The following is a 22,336-nucleotide window of genomic DNA, read 5'->3' as shown; positions in this document are numbered from 1 at the left end:
TTTTAAAAAAAAAAAAAAAAAAAAGAAAAAGAGAAAGTAAAGTAGTCTCTCCATTACTAACAGAAGGAGAGAACACAGCAGCCCAAGGCTAACCTGCCGTAACCGCAGCTTTTGAAGGATTTTGTCTTTAATGATGCCAAGATGGACATCAACAGCCTCCCTCCCGAATGGGAACTGCAACAGCCACCGAAGCTGCGCGAGATGCAAAACAAAAGCAGTTTTAAGCAGTTTTCTCCTCAAAAGCTGTCCTGGGCCCGTTGGTTTGGCTTGACACATCCTATAGCCTCCCCAGAACAACAGCTCGCAGCTCCAGAGCACTCCCACAAGCAGGTACGAGGTGTCCAGCATGCCGCCAGGGCACTGGGGGCAGGCCAGCCACGGTGCCTCAGCCCCAGCCCTTCCCCAGCGGGCCCAGCAGCGCAGCGCAGAGCTTCCCAGTCACCTCTGCCTTCCCTTGGCTTTTGCAGACACTCAAAACGGCAGCAAGTCTGAAAACCAAACAGAAGGCAGGCAAGTTCAAAAAAAAAAAAAAAAGCAAAAAGCTGCGAGCACATCGTAGTGAGATGATTGCAAGAAAACCAATTTGTAAAGCTGTGAGAAGTTATCTGCGTGACTGTAACTTGTGGCCTTTCAAATTGGGGTCTTAAAGCAATCAGAGTAGTTACAAAAAATTCGGATGCCTCTGTCTTAGTGCCATCTTGCTAATGACTCACTCAGTGACCCTGGCAAGATTATGCAGCGTTTGCTCAGTATAACATAAACTCAGAAGACTCTGTTCTTATTTGGAGTATGCACAGTTGTTATGTTTGTAATGTTTTCCACTTATGAAGGTTTTCTTCGTATTTTTCCTCCTCCCTCTACGGCTCTGAGCACTGGCAAGGACATCTTGCAGGTAAATAAAGGGAAAGAGAAATCCATTCTCCATTCCCAGATGAGAAAAGGTTAGTATTTGCAGGGATGGGGAAGAGTTGGTTGGTATTTCCCCAGATAGCTATTAATTTCATGCAATGGAAAAATGTTTTTAAAAAATTGATCAGGACAAAAAACCCTCATAAATGCAGCATCTGGACTTCATCTGCGATATGCAAGCTATTCATATAAAAAGTAGTACCAAGAGACTCACCTACCAAGACTGCATTTGTTGTTCAAATGTCATCATAGCAGAGTATGAAAGAGCAAGAAACCAAAGGATTTGAGAGAAAAAAAAATTCAATATCTAATTAGATTCAGCTTTGCTAAGTGAACCAGAAATTTTTGTATTTTTATTCAATCATACTAAAAAGCAACTGGTGCGGGGCCTGACTCTGACTGGACCAGCCACTGCCGCCTGCCTGCAAACATTTTTGTAGACACATTGCATTGGCCTTACACACATCTGAAATTATAATCTGTCCTGAACTCTCAACTGAAAAAATGCTTCTGCTCTGCCTGAAATGAAATTTATTGGAAGCTCTGATTTTATTAGTGCCTTCTGAATTCATCCGATGACCTGATTTATGGCCTGCTCGCTTGCTTTTTTCCTGCAGTCACCAACAACTTTTCTGAGCTCTCCTTGTTAAAATCCTCACTAGATCCAAGTCTGTGTCCTATGGCAAAGGCTGCTGACCTGAATGCAGATGCCAGGGAGCAGCAGCATTTAGGTAAAGTCTGAGAATACCTCAGGCTCCCGCGATGACCCTGAATCCTCTCTGCCAGGTTCATCTGCCGATCATGTCAGCCAGGGAGAGCGACGAAGGTTGTACTGCTCTATCTCCTGCTTTAAGGGCAGGGAAGGAGGAAAAAAACCTACTGCACAGACCAGCTAGGCTAACAACTGTCGCCAATGGTCCCATCTGTTAAAAAAAAGAAGGATGTTTACTGCAGGAAAACTTGAATGGCAAAAAGCCCAATCTGTACACACCTTACTGCCCGCGTTCAGCAAGTCATCGGCAGCACAGGCAGTTTTTCCAGGGCTGAGTCCCACTGACTTCAACAGAAATGAGCAAAGGACGGCAGTTCGCAACAGAGGCTCTTTTTGCAGGATCAGACCTGGCTGTAACAGCCAGTTTTTGTAACTTTTTCCAGTAGCTGACCTTAAGCATGGTACAGGCAGACCATGAGCTAACGGCTGGCTCTGGAGCTGTATGCCAGCCTTTCAACGCGTGCCTACTCCTCACAGAAACGGAGGAGATGCTTAGTAAGGCAAGAAAGGTGGCAACTGATTTTTAATTTGGGTCATTCTAAGCACAGGCTTATTTCTCAAATCTGTGATTTACAACACTGGCCCCACATGAAAAAAATAATAAATAAAATAGAGCAGATGAATCACAAAAGTAACACACAGCTAGCTGTAACTTCCCTTTCTGTGCAAAGAGCATCCATCTGATGCTCTTATTTCATCAAAAATACTTGTGGATCAATTAACAGCTTGAGATTTGTTTTGGACAAACAGGAAGTTTTTATTATCAGGCCATGCTGCATAACGGTGAACAGCCATTAGTCACAGGCTGTTATGCCTGGCCGACCATTAGGTGAGCAAGAACATTTCCAATATTAATGCTGCACGTGAGAATTGATTTCTGTGCAAGCTTGTGCACGGGGCTCCGACATTCAGTCTCCGTCACTGCTAGCGCAGGTGAAATACTGACCCCGTCGGAGGCAACGGCAAATCGCAGAGCTGCCTGGGGCCAGGCCATCGCCCCTAGTCACCGAGAGGCTCCCAGGAAGCGAACACGGCGGAGGCGCGAGCAAGGCAAAGCGAGAGGGAATGCATGCTGGGAGGAAAGTATTTGTCATAGCCAGACACAGCCTCAACATCATCGCTGGCCAGATGTTCACGGTGCGTTCGATACAAAGATCTGGGCTTCAGAGCGAGAAAGATGCCTGCGTGGAGGGGTCTGCCTTTGCCTCAGCTCCAAGGGTTTTCCAGGCAGCGCTGAGCCGGGTTCACTCCGGCCAGCTGCCTGCTCCTGCCATCCCTGGAACTACGTGAGATTTTAAGTTTGCCTGGTTTTAAATTCCCCTAGGAGAGCCCGTGAGGTGTTATGCTGAACTGTGAAATTCGGCTGCAAAGCCCAAGCTGCTGGGCACCCGAGGAAAGCTGCAGGAAGGCACTGCCCCGCACGTGGCAACACCAGCCTTGCAGAGAGCTCCCACGGCTCACGGGAACAAGCAGCAGACGTTGCGGTGGAGTTTCACTTCCACTGCTAACAGCTCAGCTGAGGGCTACCAAAATACCAAAACCCACTCAAGCATTTAGGAAATCACTGACCCGAATTAACAATCTAAACTGAAAGACAGTAAAAATGATTGCTCACCCTTATTATCTTTTCTAGGACAGCTTTCAGATTAAACAGGTCTTTTCGCATAATGCTCATCTTCCTGAACCGCAGACTGAGGTGAGTTTTGGATACTCAACTACTACCTTCACTGCAGCAGTTATTTTGCTTTGACACATACACAGAGCGCATCTCAAAGAGCCCTTCACCGCTAGCTCCTGGAGGACACCAGCTGATCGCACGCAACAGAGAGCTCGCCATGTGAGGTGTTACCTGAAACGACATCATGACCAAAAGCCAGGTTACGTGAAGCGCGACAAGCTGGGAGAAAGTCACGCGATAATTCAAGAGCTGCTTCATTAGTAGGATAGATAGCTCAGAAAGTGCTTGAAAATGACATTTTACTATACATGAGATATCCATATTGCAAGCATTCCTTGATAGTTCCTGCTGCTTCAGTTAAACCGCAATATTCAGCGAAAGGCTGAATTTTCTCCTCAAGAGGAACAAAACTGCAGCTACGATTTCTGCCCGTGCTCTGAGGGAGGTGACGTGCTTCGAAAGGCTCCGACCACGTACGAAATTCCAGGGCCGCAGGAACAAACAGAACCATACAAGCCACAAAGAAAAATCAGTTGCCAGAAGTACACTATTTGTCACATTGCAGGCTAAAACCACTTAGAAAATAGCCATTGGAGCTGGGGCAGGGAGAATACTTGCTCTGAGCCTGCTGACAAAACAGACTGCTTCACGATGGCTTCTAACAAAACCCTGCACAGATCCCACAAAGCTAACAATGTCAACAGTGTCCATCTGAATCCAGTACTGGATTTTTTATAATCTTCACTGTGTTCTCTAAAACATAGTTTCACCTGTCCTGAATAGGATCATAACTAACCTCCTGTGTTCAAGCCTCACGTAGATATTACTGCTCATTTCTTTTTTTCAGAAAGCCCTTCCAGCCAAACCTTCTCCTCTCTCTGGCTGCTGTTCCACAGGACATTTTAGACCCACTCCCCTCAGCTTCCAACCCAAGACTAAGTCAGGGTTAGAGCTCCAAAAAGTCAGGAAACACCTTTGTTACGGCACCCACTTGCTCCTTCAACTTGGTCCATGCTTGCACAGTATAGATGGCAAGACCGAGTGATCTCCAGGGGCGTCTACAGTCAGGGGTGGGCTCCTCTATCCCATCAGTGTAATGGGAGAGTTGGCATCTGGACCTCTGAACACTTGCCCCCAGACCGCCAGCCATCAAACACCCCAAGTGGTTGGTCCAGGGAGAGTAATGGGGCACAGACTCACAGTTGACCAGGGATCCATAAGCAAGTCTGGAAAATCAGTAGGAATCATCAAGAGCTACGTGTTGAAATTCCGCTCATGCCTTTGAAAATCGCCTCAGCTGTTACACTCATTTAGTCTTTACTCCCTCTATTCAGCATTAGCAAGATGCCAGCTATGATGTACATCATCCACCCTTCAGGCATAGGAAAGAAGCACGGCACTTCTGCAGAGCACACCCCATCGCCTAACTCCAACCCCCAGAAGCTACAGACACCAACTAGCTAATACCTAAATGATAAAGAGATTTTTTCAAACAATAACCACAGGACTATGATGTCTAATTGAAGCATTTCCAAGGTATCCGAAGTTGCAGTTTAGGAGTTATTTTCCTAGTGAGATTGCTTTGCTGTTATTGCTGTTTTAAAATTCTAGATTATTAGTAAGTCTATGCAGGTACTTTTCCCCAAGAATATTACAAAAGTTGACATTAAATGTACTAGTCTGAACTCAGTTTCTTTCTGATTTAATAAGTTTATGCCAGCCCACCAGCAATACATTTTTTTAATCAACCCCAAAGATTAAATAGAAGTTTACTAAAATAAGAATATTTTAAATGAATGATTTGTCTTGGCTTATTTCAGGAAGACACTATCTTACCCCCAATAATCAGTTCAGCTGCAAAGAGATCAATAAGGTCCTTCAATTCAATGAGTAGAAGGCATGCATTAAAAAGTAGGTAACATGATAGACTGGAGAAGCTAATACATTCCATTATATTGTTTTGACACTAAATCTATCTGCTAAAAATTCTTGAGAAAAGGTTACTACTCATATAATAACTTTTCCAAATGGAATAATTTGTTAGTGATCCTTGAGCAGACTTCCTGGCACTTATCCACAAACACATATCTTGCCTGTTATAGCCTCATTACAGAAAAAAATAGAGTTTTAATTCTGAATCCCAAAACAGTTTCAGAAACCAACCTCTGCTGAGTCTTCTCATCCCATAAATGGACAAAACAGGTTACCACTTCCCAGTCTAGGAAATCACAGATTTTAAGAATCCGCCTGTAAGATGAAGGCTGCCCCTTCCTTACTGAGGAGGTTCCCAATCTGAAGCTCTCTACATGCAGTGCGCACAGCCCCAGGCACGACGTCCCTGCTCCCCTTTTCACTCGGAAGCTGTCTCGCAGAGCAACTGCTACTTGTTATCCCCAAGAGTAGTCACTCAGGCAGGTCACAGCAGGTTTTGCTCCAGAGCAAAGACTAAATTCAAGGTGATTTAGTGTCAGCCTTACTGAGGTGCATGGAACAGTAACCCTCTAGTTACCTCCTTTCGCTGTAATTATAATGTTGGTTTTAGGTCATAAAATATAGCTAACAACGTATTTCTATCAATCTCTTAAGCCAAACATGTGGACTCACAAAGAAGGGGAGTGAATTTGTGAAAGAGTCCACCTGTAACACGGACTTAACGACGGTGCGGCTGCCGCGGTGCACTCGGCTTAGCCGCACAGCTCCCAGCGGAGCAGCAAGCGCCTTCACCTCCATCACAAGCGGCCGAGCTAATGTGCTAGTCGAATTTCATGCTGCAGAATCCCCTCCGTGGATTTAAATCCCCAGAGAGAAGTGTCTTGGTTTATTCCCATGGTATTTCTACAGAACAGAAATCATCCGGCAAACTACTACTGGTCATGTTAGGCAGGGATTTACCAGCAGTGCCTGGGTCCCGTCACAGTGTCGGGGTTTTCCTCAGCAGCCCCGTTTTGCTCTTGTTCAGTGAACAAGACTAGTCTGCGCCAAAAAGCGCTCAAAGTAAAGCACTATGTATTAGGTGCCTGGCTGAAATAAGCATTTCAATTAGATCCATTAAGGAAGTTATTACTTGTTAATTGAATAGCAACAGACTGCTCAGGATCACTTATTGAGGTCTAATAAGTATGTAAGAGCAAAATCTACTCCCCATGTGATTCCATCAGCAATAAACTAGTGCAATTAGCTCCTTACTAACAAACTTATACTGTCAGGAATGTTGAGGCAGATAATTGGCACTTAGGAAGACACCTATAGTAAGTTAGTGCAGTGTCAATTAACATACTTATTAAATGTCCGATTAAACTCTGAGTAAATAATTGGTACCAATGGGCTGTGGGTTACCTGGTTAACTGCTATTTAATGCTTAAACTTTCATATTTGGAAAAAGAAATTAAAACAAGTCCTCTGATTACTCTTTTTAAAATTACTACGTATGCCTCATTTCCAGGTGCCTAACCCACAAATTCCCTGCACTAACCAACAGCAAGGACTCGGGGGCGCAGGCTAAGTACCCACGCCCGTGCGGGTAACCCAAGGAGACGGGTTTACCCAGACCGCTGTCGGCTCGGGCGCCCGCTTGCTGCTCTCCCTTGCTCCCTAGACTAGGGGCGGGTTATTTAGTGACTTATTTTCACGGGCTTGTACTTCTAAAGGAGTGCGAGTCATTCGAAGACAGGCTGATCCCTACTGCCTGCACGTCACCAGGCTCAGCCACCGCAGCACCTCAAGCCTCTTCCCAGTGTGACCAAATGAAGGTTCATCACAAATCCCAAGACTTCATTTTACAGATGAAGAACATGAAGCACCAGACCAGCAGCTGCCTGGCCCAAAGGTCAGTTAGACGGAGCAGTGCCTCTGGGATCAGCTCCTTCCTGGGCGCTAGGCTACGTTCACACTCCGCATGAGCCCCGACACCACCCGGGGCTGGAGGAACAAGGCAAACGGCAGCGGCGGCCTGGGCAGGACGGCCCTCCGGCTCTCCTCGCAGCACTCTCCCCTCCCCAGCACCCTCGAGATGCTGGGCAAAGGCTCTGCCACCCTGTTTTGGAAAGCCCTCTGCTTTCTCTCCGACTCGCCATGCAGTCTGGCTGCGGGAAATAAAACACCCGGCACTGGCACTGAGCCTTCACGAAGGCCTGCTGCCGCCCGCACTGCCCGAGCCCGCGCTCCCGCCGGAGGCAGCGGGCAGGGGAAGGGAGCAGCGCAGGAGCACGGAGCCGGCCGCGCTGGCGCGGGTGGGCACAGAAGGACACGCAGCACGGGCTCGGCCTGGGAGCCTGCGAGAGGAAGCGGGAAGCTGCTGCGGAGGGCAGCACTTGCCATTTTAAGGGCATCTGTGCAAACCAATTTTAGAAACGTCTATTTTAAAACAGGTTCTGCCCTCCCCCTTCCCCACATACATACACATACTGATCCATCATGTGGAAATACTTCGGGCTCATCTATTAAAAAAAATTGACAGCATATCCCCTGTCAGCTAGGAGTGTGATTTTTTTTTCAGCTATGCAAGCAAAAGCCCTAATGTAGGCACAGCCATAATATGAGAGAAAAAAAAAAAGAAAAAAAAAAGCTTATTTTTGCCAATATAGCTTCTTTTGCTCAGGCAAGTGATACAAGTTGTATTTCTCATGGTTTTTTTCCTAGTGTAAGCTCCTGCATCACTCAGAGAGACTGCAGTGTCGGTGCAGCTATACTCAAATAATTAGGCTGGAGAAAGGTATCCTCAAGGCCTTAAACAGTGCTAGAGAAAGGACAGCACCTAGCACCGTGAAATTCGGCCGCTGCCTGGACACAGCCTGCAGGTATCGATGCAATACAAATACAGAGCAATACCGCGTCCTGCCTCCAGCTCCTCCGAGCCCCAGAGCAGCGGCAGCCGAATCCTTCCCGCTTCCCCAGCCCTTCTAACAAGCAGCTCCGACCCGCTGCAGCGTTGTGGGTAATCAGTGTCTGCCTAGAGCAAACCGTAGCTCAAAACCAAGGGCTGGCTCAGTGGCCAAGCAAGCCTTGGGAAGTCTAGAAGTACAACAAGTACTTTTCCGTTCTGTATGAATGGAACAAAACTTAAGTATTTGGGGGAAAGGCAATCTCAAATAATAAATAATGCAGTAACTCCAAAATACCTTCTAAAGCTTCAGTCCCCTTATAATTTAATGTTTGAAATGCTGTGCTATTCCTTTGGAAGCCTTTTCTCTCTCCACTGCTGCTGATGGTCTGTCTTCTTAGACACTTGAATAATGTCTCTCTTCCTCTTGTAATGTCTTCCTTGACTTCATCTCATGCATAGTAATGCTAATAATCTTGCAGCTTTCAGCGACATTTTTCTTCCTTTAAATGAATGCCTGGTTTTATGCAGGGCTGTGCTGTTCTGCACCTTGTCTCCTGCATGCCTCTCTCACTACACAGTGTACCTGTACATACAAATGTCTATTTACTGCTGCCCATTATGAGCTGTTCAGGTGCCATTTGGCAGTATGCAGAAGAATCAAACTAATTGAGTAACTGTGTTGTATAAATTGTAGATGAGCACATATGATGCGGTCAAGATTACCCTGCTATTATGTTGAATATTGTACAAATGTATATGTAAGCAGAATCCCTCCCAAAAGAACTTATACCATCATTAACTAGGAACTTTTTGCATGTGAAATGGACTTGATATCTAGCAAATTACTCAATGGATAATACTATGCACAGTCATGTAGAAGGATGTATTTTATACTGCCTGACCACCACAGAGTTTTACAGTTCTTTCCTCAGAGAAGATGAATTCAGATTCTATCATCTCATAAATGTAATAATGTAAATATGGACAATAGATAAGTATTAAGCTCATTTGTCAAGGGGAGCTAGGCAATTCATCTCAAGTCTTGAAGCAAGAAAGGACCAGAAATGCAAACGGAATCCAAAATTTAACTATTAGCTCTGTCCTGTAACTGGACAGTGAACACACTAATGTGCTTCATGCTTCTAAGTTATTTTTAAGCACCTTCTCAGTCATCATTAAATGCTAAAAGGATCTTGTATCTTTTGGAGAGGGTCTAGTTCCTTGCTGTTTCCAAAGTTTCCTGAAATAGAAATCCTCACGTGTAACTTGCCAATATAGGATTTCAAATGCATTTTATATAAATAATTCTGGTAGGTACCTCAACCAAAATCATTCTGATGGCTTTATACAACTGCACAGTTGGTTGGGAATTTCCAGGCATTGCAAAGAATAATCTTACTAATCCGAACACCATTCCAACAGCAGCTGATGAAGAAATGACCACCAAACTAATCAACTCACCTCCTGCCTATTTAAACATTCCTCCTGCTGCACTTCATATTATCACCATAAAATCTACAGAGAATTTTTTGTTTAAATACAGGCTTGAAACAAAGTTGTGTGCCAAGTTCTCAGAATAGAGTTATGTACTATTAAACATAAGCAGCAGATTACAAACAACAGCTTAGAAGAAAGGTGAAGCGCACAGACACCTTCAGAACATTCAACATGATTAAAGAAAATGCCATCGTTCGCTTTTTCTTTGAATTGATGTTAACAAGTAAAGCATTTTACTTGTCTTTGTTTACTGGAGGAGCATAAATACTGCATAAACTATGTTTTCTTGTCGACTAAGCATTGTCTACATGATGGCAGCTTGTTCTCTGTGTTTATACTTTAAAAGAGTTGAAAGCTCAGTGGTTGAGCAGGAACATATTGGGATGTTATACGCACGTGAAATGTGTTTTTCGTTAAATAACTATTTGAGAAAACCTTAAATGTCTCAGCCTTAGGTTGCCCAAAATCTGCAGCACAGCTCAACAGGATATACCTCAAAAAGGTATTTCACAAAACATCTGAAGTGCCTTAGGAGCCTAAGTCTAAAAAGCAGCTTCCTAAGGGACTTAGGACCAACAAAGATGGCAATAGACACCCAGGAAGAAAATCACGGCAGTCCTAAAATCTTTTTCAGAGGTTTGTGCACCCCAAATGCCCCACCTGAGCCTCCTGGGTGCTCCAGCTGCCCTACCGCTGCCCAGCGGAGCCTTCACTGTACAGACAGTGGCTGCAGAGAGCACAGCACAAGCTCTTCCAGTAGGCAGCTGCCCGACACCTGGGCGCTGCAACACCGAACTGCACTATACTAACATCCCAGGTGGTCCTTCCTATCAAGGATTTATCTTATCCAGAAAATACAAGGCAAACAGGCACTGCTGCATTAACTGTTACAGCAGCTAAGAGCTCCACAGGGCCATACAGCTAGTTTGGGGAAATTTTATAAGCCAAAACTTCAAGATGCCTCTAAATGCCAGCACACCTACAGAACTAGCTGGGCTCCTTTCAGATCATCTTGCAGAGCAAATGTTGAGCGATGCTGCAGAGGCAGCATCTTGCAATATTGTGTGCTGTTCAGTAGGGAAAGAAAAAAGCCCTGTCCTAAGTCTCCCATCAGGCAGGTGCAGGGACTTTTGCCAATTCAGCATAAGCTGATCTACACCTGACTGTTTCAATCTGTTTATGATGGGCTGGTTCTGTCTCCAAAACTGCAAGCTGGCTGGAGACCCCTTGTTCAGATCCATGCAATGAGAGGAAACCAAACAATCTCCACAGCTTTTGTGCAAAGACTGAGTCTGGCTTGTGATAGAAACGACAGCATAATTTCAAAACACATCTTTCAGTCAGTCCAAGGAAGAAGCTCTGGGTGCTTCTGTCTTGCTTGAACACCCCAATTCTGATTTCCCATTTCACATGGAAGCAAAACAAGAAAACGATATGCCTAAGAGTGCCTGTTCAATCTAGCTAATACGAGCAGGGCTGTGCTCTATAGATTACTGCATGAAATATTAGCATCAAGTACCACCATGCAGCGTGCAACATCTGGAAAAAAGTTACAGAGCAATTTTCATGATTTTTATAGGAGACAAAACTGCAAATGGTAGAAGGTATAAAAGGGAATTCTAACAGATTGTACATTGTCAGGGACTCTCTTTCCAGCTGTAGCAAACCTGATAATAAAACACACAATCACCTCGGAGCTCAAACATCAGCAGAAATAAGGCAATCCCTGTGGAGAGTTTCCATGCGTGATGGACTTTCAAAATGGCAGCTCCCCCCAGCTAGGAAGCAGTCTAGATGCTTTGGAGAAAGCCTGAAAACATTTAAAGGATCAAGCTCTAGCCTTGAATATGAGGTTCCTTTTTCTTTTTTCTTTGGGGATGTTTTCCTTGTTTTGTGCATGAAAAGAAAGAGAGCACACACTTTACTTCTGAGAGAAGCCAAAGAATATCCCTGATAAGCACTTATTCTTAGGAGAATAGAGCGGAGATGATTAGCAAGCAAGAACAAAGCAGACAGGAGGAATTCTAGCGACAAAATGTTCTTGACTGGATAGGAAGAAAAAAAAAAAACAAGAGCTGCTAAACAGCAGCCCATGTTATTTGCAAACACGCACCAAGGAGGCTGAGAATAGATACAATGACAGCTGCAGCCTAATTGATAGGAGACTCGCCTAACAGGTTGTCAGACTGCTGCGTGGCTTCAGTCCAGGCCACATTGCTGGAGGCTCAATGTTAGAAACACTGACAAACGTTTACTAAAAATAAATAAAAAATATTCCAGGGCAAAGGGAAATATAGCTCCAAGTGACTACTTGCAAAATTGTGTTAGAACTCTAGGAAAGAGGAAAGTAAGCAGCAGAACGTGCGAGAACGAGCCCCCAGGGCTCGCAGGACAGACACAGGCAGCCTGCCAAGGCTCTCCAGAATTGTGCTGCCTGTCAGGAGCATTGGCTCGGGGTGCACTGAGAGTGGACCTCCACAGAGGCAACGAAAATAACTACCAGATCAGCAAAGAGCACAATCAGGAGAGGCGACTTGCTGCAAAAGAAAAATGGCATTTGATGTACACAGATGGACCTGCTTACTGGTAGGAAAGAAGGCACAGGGGCAAGTCTTTGAAATCTTCCTTTCCTGAAGAGGAAAGGGGGATATGGTCTGCTTGGCCAATGGGGTGGAAAGCATTGCGAGAGAGCTGGAAAATGGCTGGAGCACTGCCTTGCACCCGTGCCCTGCAACAGCACCAGCACCCCGGAGAAATAGCTAGGAGTCTCTGAACGTGCTCAGTTACAGGCTAGGACAGAGGTTTGAAAGCATCTTTGAACTTGAGCTCCCAAGTCAGTAATGCACCCAAGCAAGCCACAGAGCCACAGTCAGGAAGTAAGAGCACTACGGGGCGGGGGGGAGCAGGCGACAGGGAGGGAAGGAGGGAAAGAGAAGCCATATGGTTGAAAGCCTCTTAGGACTATGAAGACTGGTCTCTTTGAAGGAGATCCAAGTCTGGTAAATCTGCTACTCTGACTGGGAGGGAAACAACCTCTGAAGGTAGGTACCTGACATTATAAGCTGCGCTACTGCTGGGCACATGTGCTCATCGGGGCCTTGAGGCATGGGAACACAGCCCCTCTGGATTTACCAGCTCTGTGAAGGAGACAAGTAACAAAGTCAATGCCTGAAGAGAAGCTTTCCACATCAGATGCAGGGAAGAGAGCAGAAACCAGCAGCACTAATCGAGCAGTCTGCAGCTACCCTCCAGCTCTCCCTGTTGGCTTGGGGTTAGTGTGCTTCACATCTCTCAGTCCATCTCTGGTTAACGGTGAAGGTCATCAGCAGATTAACAAATTTGGAATTCATTCCTAAAAATACCTTGTTGAGTCCTATAAAAAGGAACTTTTTTGATATGGTCACACCATCATATTTGTTTCCCTCTCTGAGAATGTCCAAAGAAGTTGTGAAATATCTGTAAACAATGTTTTGCAGAAATAATCAAGTGACTTTGCCTAACAGATTCATAAACCTCACTGTCTTTGTACAATGCAAAACAAAAGCAAAATTCACAGAAGAATCATTAGCTTCTTTCTCCTTTATGGAAAAGTGACAACATTAGGTCTTTATGAGCCCTGAATTAAAACTCAGAGGGAGCTTTTTTTCCACAGCAACATACAGGAGTCTAGCACAAGACTACCATGAAAGTTAATGGGGCAGTCATACAGCTAACAACTCTCTGGAGTACTCTGACTATATGCTCCTCAGCACTTAGCAAATCTATGGGCAGCCCCATCAACAGGGACACAAGACAGTTGTGCACCAGCACGGGGGAGTCAATCTGAGGGAGTTCACTGCAGTCACAAGAGTGCTGTTCCACGCGAGCAAGACACTGGCAGACATGGGCTTGAAAAGTAGGTTTCTGTGTTGTCCTTTCAAATCCCAGCCTGCTCATCACCATCTTCCCCTGAAGATTAAATAGAAGCAGGCACTTCTTTACTATGCCAGTTCTGCAACTCAGTTTCAAATACAGGAAATAAGGAAAAACAAAGAAGAAATTCTGAGTAAGGATCATGAAACAAAAAGTCACCAACCCAGGCAGCCAAAATTCTCAAGAGGCTCCTGCTCGGGGGATGCATGCAAGAGGGTTACGTACATATAATATCCAACCTATGCATGCAGACACATCAGAAATCTGTTAAATAATTACAACAAGGAGGTGAGCCTATTTCCAAATTTTACAACCAAGTGTCTCTGGATTGTGCACATTCTGAGAGCATCAAATTAAGAAAATTAAATCACTCCAAACTCTGCAACACATTCCCAGTCCCAGATCTGGCTTAAAATATTAGTTACCCCTGTCTCCTATTAGCTGTAATGAAAACGCAGTCCCTGGACTTTGGGGAACATAAAATCCTGTTGAAGGTTAGACATCTGCTTCATGAGGCCCAGTGTTGCATGTAGTGCAAGGTGTTCTGCGGGGAAGAGGGATACAGAGAGAAAAATTGGTTTTGTACTACCTATGAAACAATCTCTCTGAAGGGCATGCTTGCATCACATTACTGCATGAATCTGTGCTTGCACCGGAAATCAAGTGTCTCAATTGTTCATAGAGAATCTTCTTACCCCCTGTAGAAGACCCCCTACCAGACTGGGTGAAATTTAAGAGCATGATCCTCTTATTGACTTTAATAGAAACAGGACTGAGCTCTATAATAAGCTTTTATTTAAGGCAGGCACGCTCTTCGGTACTGTTTTTGTCACTTCACTAGACCTTAGAAAGCATTAACCTGTTTTGAATTCACAACACTACTCCTTAAATAGTGGTCTCTTACTCTAGAGACTCAGGACACCGAAACGCTGACCTCTTGCATTGAGCGATTTTGATCATGAGTTTGCATCCTAGAACTGCAGGTCAGGTTTAGATCTCAGCTCAGTGTATGAGCACATAGTGGGACTGAGGAGTTATTTTCTAGGGCATGTGAGTTAATGCTCCATGATGATAAATAAAATGGCATGGTTACAGAATGTAAAGGAATTATTGCTTCTTTACAGCCAGCCCACTTCAGCAGAAATCTCTGTAGGAAATAATGTAGAATCATTTTCTTACTGAGAAAACCACTGAAAGATCTTGCTTACTGACAGGGAGCAAGAGATGAGAGGTAACAGAGTACAAGAGTATTCAAATGATATGGGCTTTATTATAATGACATTTTTGAGCTTTTATACAGAACAAACTGTAGTTAGCCCATTTCCCTAGAAAACAAAATCAGAATTTTTGAAATGCCATTAATTATTCTTACATTGCATCTGTGTCATCCCAAGAAGCCCATCTAGCCACAGTGTTCAAAATCTGGAAAGAGTTGAGCATATCAGATGGGGATCCAAAGCCCCATGCCTCAAACTATGACAGTGAATATCTGCAAAGAAGAGCATGCCTGAAGGCTCATCCCTTGTTAGAACATAACTCCTGGTAAAGGCTGCAGGCCTTTTCAGCAGGGCTTCACCACCCTCAAAATGGTACAGTCCAACCTTTGCAGTTACTTGCACTTTTAGGCACTCACCCACACTCCACCCATGCTGCAACCAACCTGCATTTGATTCATCTTTCAAGTAAAGATGAGCTATTCCTAGCATGGTCTCAGTACTATGGTTTGTAATTCAAGTAATTTGACTTTCAATTATCATAATAAATGGCTGATATAAAGCAAGCATTAGGACCATAGGTCAAGGCCATTTGTTGACCATTCCTGATGTTCCCCAACTTAGTAATACAATTGCTCAAGAACCTCTTTTCTTCTAATTTGAGAACAGCAACCACCAGTTTTGTTAAACGTAATCTGATGGGAAATACAGGTTGTTGCCAAAAAAATAAGCTTGAAACTTTGTGAGCAGACGGACGAGCCCTTGCAGATCTATCTGGCGTTGCTTAATAGCTATTATCTCCCCCCAACTTGTTAGAGTCAGTCAGCCAATCTGAACCACTGCAAAAGCTGACAGGAGCACTCATGACCTACCAGACTGCAGACTTCTCCCTGTAGCAGAAGGGCAGCAATATCCTGGGATCACCAGCTTATGCCCTTTGCTTGGCCCAGCTTCAGCAGTACCATTAAACAGAGGAACAGCACAGTGAGTTAGCAGAGAACAGGGGCCTGCATGGCCTTGGAAAAGGCCTTTTGTTCTAGGTCCCCTCTGGTAAAACGTGCCATGCAGAAGGAAGAAGCCCAGGGTGATAACCCAGCCGGCAAGCAGGAGCTTTACAGGTGTCCTGAAGAAGGAAACATACTGTAACATGTCCCTCTAACAAGTAAGTTTAAATTTATTTCAAATCCTTACTTTTATTTGCTGTCTAGCATAAGAATCATAGAATCATTGAACGGTAGGGTTGGAAGGGACCTCTGGAGGTCATCTAGTCCAACCCCTAGCATAGCCCATACAGGGACTGAACCCACAACCCTGGCATTAGCAGCACCACGCTCTAACTAACTGAGCTACACCTACCCCCACATGGATCACCACTCTAACACACAAATAAATTTCATCTCTTCTAGATTACAACAGAAACTTACTATGTATAGTATGATAATTCACTCAAAATTCTCTGAAAATAATGACTATATTTCCTAGAAAGACACCCCTGTCCCCAAAACTCTGTTATTATTTGGGTAGTTTTCTCTACATTTGTCAATTCACCTAATCCTGTGTACAACTCAGCAAGCTTTAATCCCTTTCCATATTTCCAATTCAGCAATATCACCCTTTTAGCTATTGCATTTGCTCTTAATAGAATTTTTTCCCTGTGGTTCATTTATATTCAAGAGACTATTCAGGTCACCCAGTGCAAATATTTTTGGATCACAGGCGATGTCATTGTCCAGATTCATATTCACTCTATTTCCTCCGTTCCCAGAATGAACTTACTAGGTATGAGATGCTGAAAAAGCCCTTGTTCTCATGCATCTCATATTTAACTGAAGAAGCAAAACAGAAAATAAATGAAATCTGATTTGCATGAAACTGTGCATTCTGTATCGCAGTACTGAACAGGAGACTAGATGTTCTTTGAGTTCTGTCACGTCTGTTTTCTAGATTTAATTATTCTTCTTGTCACTTTCTTGTTTTCTGTTGAAATGAGGAAACAGTACAGGCAGGTTTCCAAAATATTTACCACTTTACCTAACTACTAACCCCACACTAAAAATACTATTTTCCTTCTAGCAGCAGATCCTAGGTATGCCTCCATCAAAACTTCTCATCGTTAATAACTGAATCTAACTCCATCTTTTGAGAAGCCCCCAGCGAGGGGAAGGAAGGGAAGGTCATCCCCGCGGACTCCACGGCTGCAAGCAGCACAGTGTGGCCACCCTGTGTTTGCATTTTTCAGCTCCCGTTTCCAAGGGGGACCCCGGTGCCCCTTCGCTGGTGGCTGCGCTCTGAGCCTGACCTTGCTCAGTCTCTCCCAAGCTCTTCCCGAGGGCCAGCCCCAGACAAGCCTCTTTCCAAGAAGCTGCAAAGCAACAGATCAAAGCCAGAAAACCACCACCGCTTCTAACGCTCCTTCTGCAGCCAGCACTTTGCATGCATCCGCTCAAACCCGGGACAGGCTCTCAAGCCCCTCCAAGTAAAACCTGGAGCCTGAGGCTCTATCAATGGCAGCGCCAAACAGACTCCGAAGGGCCCAGCGATCAGATGACACGCCAAGTCATACAAAATTAGGCCCTTGTTTCTCTTAGAAGAGACAAAGGAAATGAAAGACGAGCTGGAAGCGAGGCCACGAGCACCCCCTACTCCTTGTCTGTCCCCTTCCACGCATTATTTACAGCGGCAGCGAGAGCCCGGAGCCTGCCTGGAGGAGCTTGTTGCAGAAGGCGATGGGAAGCCTTCCAGCGACTCTGTGGCCTTGCTGAAAATTGCTGAGGTTTGGTCTGTGCTCCTTTAAGGCTGCAGTGAGAGTATGAGTGGTGGGACATAAGCTAAATTGAAACTGCTGTTAGAAGGAAAAAGAGAAAGCTAACTATTCTCAAAGCTAAGAAAATAATAATAAAAAAAAATCCAAGCAGTTTTTTCAACTTTAAAGAGCAGCTGCAGCTGGACTGGTGCCAGTGGTGCAGACTCACTCAGCAGACACAGGCTGAACATCACAATAGCTTTGAGTATTGATGGTTTTAAGACCTGAGGAGTTGGAGGGTAGTCAATGTTTCTTCTTCTGCCCTTTAACCCTCAAGATGCTGTTGTACTTTCAGAGTCCTGGTTTAGCAATTACTTCATGGTCTCAAGCGTGGGCTGAGGAATACCTACTGCCAGGAGAAGCAGGTTTAATCCTAGTACAACCAGCTCAGCTCTGCATCTTGCAGAGACAGGTAACTTGAACACCATGCAGTTCATTGAGCATAGGCTGTTCAGACAGGGCATTAAAAATGGGGTGGATTGGCTTTACAGCATTCCTGTAAGTGTAGCAATTTGCTTACAACAGTCCAGAGATAAAAAGTTCCCCTCCCTCTGCTGCTTTGTAATATGCTAGATGAGATGGTTGCCGCTACTGCCATGTAGTGAATTTCGGTGACCCATCAGGATGAGAACAGCTGTATAAAGGTAAAGTGACAAATAACCACAAATGTCCGCAGTCTCCAGGTAAAGGCAGTGCACAGAATAATACAACTTGCTTAAATAATGATTGTGATCAAAAATGTACCTCTTTTTCACCTGACACCACTATTCAGATGAACAAACTATTCAAAGGTAATCTGTTCTTTGTAGGTGAGTGGGTATCTGCATTTTCATTTAAAAAATACCTGCCTAAGCTTCAGTGTCCCAATTTCACAGCTCTTGGATTGCAAGAAGGGCTGCTGGTATCGTGTCACCCTGGGGTGAGTGAGACCCCTCAAAATGGCACTAAGGAGGGACAGCACCTGAAGCTCCATTTCAGATACAGGTTTTAGCTGCAGGTACTTTTCAGGGCCATGATGATTAAGCCACCCCACTTGAGGGTAGAATGACATGACACTGTGCTCCATCCAAAGCCTCTTCCACCCTATCGGACTGGGGAATCGCTAACCCTGGTGAGTAGTTTTATATATGTTTTCGTACTCTGTCAGACAAACAGGAATAGTATTTCTTATATCACTTTCTCTCCTCTCCTTAGGAGATTACGTAGAGACCTCAGATTCTCTTTCCTGATATGTGGGGAGGAGAGAGGCAAGGAAGAGAGTAACTAAAGAGCTGACAGGAATGTGGTAGGAGCAAAACCAACTAAGAAGAGAGCAAAAAGCCAGACATTCAGGCCAGGAGAAAAGGAAATGGCATAAACTTGCAAAGGTACCAGTCAGTAAACTGAATCAGGACCTGTAAGAGTCACTGAAAGGGGAGTGGAAGTCTGCTTTAAAACAGTTTTGTGTGGTTAACACATGGGATGCAAGGCCCCGAAAAGAGAACTTTTCCAGAGGCGACATTGTTTCCAGATTCCAGGGGAGCTAGGGAGCTCTGCTTGGTAATGCAGCCAGCGGGCACAGAGATCCAGAAAGACTGAGCAAAGCAAAAGAGGGAGGAAGAGACAGAAAGAGATGGATGAGGAAGGGAATATTATTTTGTAGAGCAACACAGTACTCTGCTGGGTCACAAACAGCCTCTGAATGCACCTTAAACTCTTATTTCCCATTTTTTCCCAGCTGGATGCGTAATTGCCTGACTATAGAATTATATTCATCATTTTTATGTCTATGATCTCCAACGCCAGCACAAAGAGTACTTTTACACAAAGCTATGTCTCACCATAGCCTACAAGAACAGAACAGGACCCCCTTCCCCTTCTGTATTTGAGATCAGTCTCTAAGAAAAGCACAGGAAACATCAGGAATTCCCAGGGATCAATGGGGTAAGATATTCCTATGTTTTCAGGCACATATATTGTGTTCCTTCCCCAAGCCTTTCATACACAGCCTGATTTATTAGCCTTAGTCAGCATTCTGTCTTGTAAGCCTGCCAAAAAAGCACAGTGGGATGAAACATCTGGTAAATTTGTTCAAATTCTATTATGAAATATCTTCAATTCAAGTTTCAGTGAAAAGTAAACAAGTCATTGTCTCTAAAAAGTGATTCACTTCACTATCAGAAAACACTTGCAATCAGCAGTAGGCATTAGTCCTTTTTTAGGACTGCCAAGGGAGAACACTTCCATTGCAAACCACTCTGGGCTAGGTAGAAGATCATGCAACTCATTGCTGGTTCAATGAAATTTAACTTGTTCACTAGTGGCTGCGTTGTTTGTCACTGTCTCACTGCCATGCAGTGACATTTCCTGACATTTGAAGAGCATCCAGGGGACGCCCAGAGAACATGGCACACAGCAGACTTGTATCTCCCCTGCAAGGCAATGTAGTGCTGCGGTTCCCAGTTCAGCTAGTACCAAACAAGCTCGCTCCAGACCTGTACGGAGTTTATCCATGTATAGGTATGAGCCTGCTCAGAGCTAGCAAAAGGATTTGTAAAATAGCACAGCATGGTAACCTGCAGACAGTCCTGAGGACTAATGGTAAGTAAATAGGTCCAGCCTGTCCAGCTGTAGTCAAGAAGGGGAGGTACTTACATCACTCTGTATTACATGTCTCCAAACTGGTTCCATGCTCACGCAAACCCATTGGTCCCAAACTCCCACATTATTCTTCCAGGTAGAGCAGGGGCCAGAGGTCACTATTTCAGCCTCTAAATTGGAACAACACCTACAGAGAATCTGCTCCTAGTTTCCACAGGTAAATTCCAGGCCTCCTCAATCAGCTGGGCTGTTTGGGGGGGGGAGAGGGGGATGCCCCCATCAAAGGCTTCTTTAGCAGTAGTTTAATTTCAACAGAAAGGCATTCCTCTCTTACCATCAGTAGCTTTGATAAGTCGATGTGCTGTAGGAAAAGAATCTATTGGTGGGTCAAACTAGAGCTCTTGACTATACTCATCCACAGGGGATATTTTTTAATTGGTAAGGAGCCCTTATAGAGCCATTTGACTTTCACATATAGCTGTGGGGCATGGCATATGTGGGACAAATTTAGGTAGGAAAGGACAGATCAAAGAGACAGTGAACACATTATAGATCGTCATTATAGGGAAGAGAACGAACTAAGAATTAATCCATTTGTAAAGGAGCAATTACATGCATTTAGGGCAGGTTATGCACTCGATGATGGTACAGCAAAAGATATGCTTATCTGTGCAATCCACACAACATGCTGCTTGCAGTCAGCACACTCCTACATGCACTGGCACGAGCCATTTGAAACTAGTTTTCCATTTATGCCCGTTCTCATATTACCTGATGCCAAGCTGCTGGAACTTGGACACTGAATGAGACAGATGTCCGCCACGCTCCTTGGCTCGAGGTGATTCCAGTACAACACAAAGTACAGGGAATAAAACAAGACAGGACACAGAGTGAAAAACCAAAGCCATTTGGAGTGGCATCAGAGCTGCAGTTTCTCTGGGAATGTGCAATACAACTGAGAAAGTTTAAAAAGTGCAGGGAGTAGAATATCGGCAAAAAAAAAGGAGGGCAACAGTCAGTCAGAACAGGGAAGTATTCTCAAGGCCAGGGCTAGTCCTGAAGAATTTGACATTCTTCACAGCTCACAGCAAACCTAGGTAACAGAGCCTGAGTGGTGAGCTGTAATACGGAGATAGCACCGGTGCTGCAAACACAAAACATCTCAAGAGACATTTTTTGAAGCACAGTCTGGAAAAGAGGCTTCTGGCAAAAGAGAAAGATTTGGGGCCAACCTAATAGCAAGGCACCAGTCCTAATTGCAAGAAGTGCTTCTGAGAAAGCCATCTGAATCTGCTGAGCAGAGGAAGTCAGTGAGCCCAGACCCACACTGAGAGGAGAGGACGGTCCTCTTCCACTGCAGGCAGGGCAGAGAATACAAACTACCACGAAGAAAGAGGCTGGAAGCAGAGAGCAAGAAACTCAGAGCTAGAGCTGACTAAAAATCACATGCCAGGGCCAGGTCTCAAGGGGGTGAGCTCAGCGGTGGGCCAGGGCGTAGCACAGCCAAGGGGGAGCCCAGAGACAGGAGAGGCGGCTCGGCAGGCTCCCACCGCCGCACCAGCCTCCGTGCTCCCTGCCGCCGCTGGGGCCAGGCGCTCCGTGGGAGGAGCAGGGAGCCCCCGACCAAACCACACCATTACAGACCATCCCTGCTGGGCAGGGCCAGAATAGGAGACTCAGCGGGCAGTTCACTTGTCTGTACATAAACCGGGTGGAAACTTTTACTTCTCTGAAGAAGTGCATAACTAAAGTTGTCAAAAAGTTGATAGAAAACGGGACTAAAGTATTGGCCATTTCACATTCTAGTGAATTTTGTTTAAACGATGATTTTTTTTCTGCCTCCCCTCTATAACAAAATGTTGCAACTGCTTAAAGTTAAAAAAAAAAAAAAAATCCTGATCACCACATTTGGAAGAAGAAGGACTCTGCATTAATAGACATTACCTCTCTACAAATGCTAACGTAGATCAGGTCTACTTTTGAAATGTTAAAATTAAACAAAGGGTTATTTCCATGTTCAAGGTAACATAGCTCCCCTCTGCCAAGCAAAGCCAACAGCACAGACCAGGCCTATCACCTGCTTCTGAAACGGCAAAGGACAGCTGTAATCTCACAGCCTTGGGCAATCTGCAGGAGTCTCTCTCTCCTC

This window comes from Rhea pennata, chromosome 10, assembly GCF_028389875.1.
Source record: "Rhea pennata isolate bPtePen1 chromosome 10, bPtePen1.pri, whole genome shotgun sequence".
Classification (NCBI taxonomy): domain Eukaryota; kingdom Metazoa; phylum Chordata; class Aves; order Rheiformes; family Rheidae; genus Rhea; species Rhea pennata.
This window is presented reverse-complemented; position numbering follows the sequence as displayed.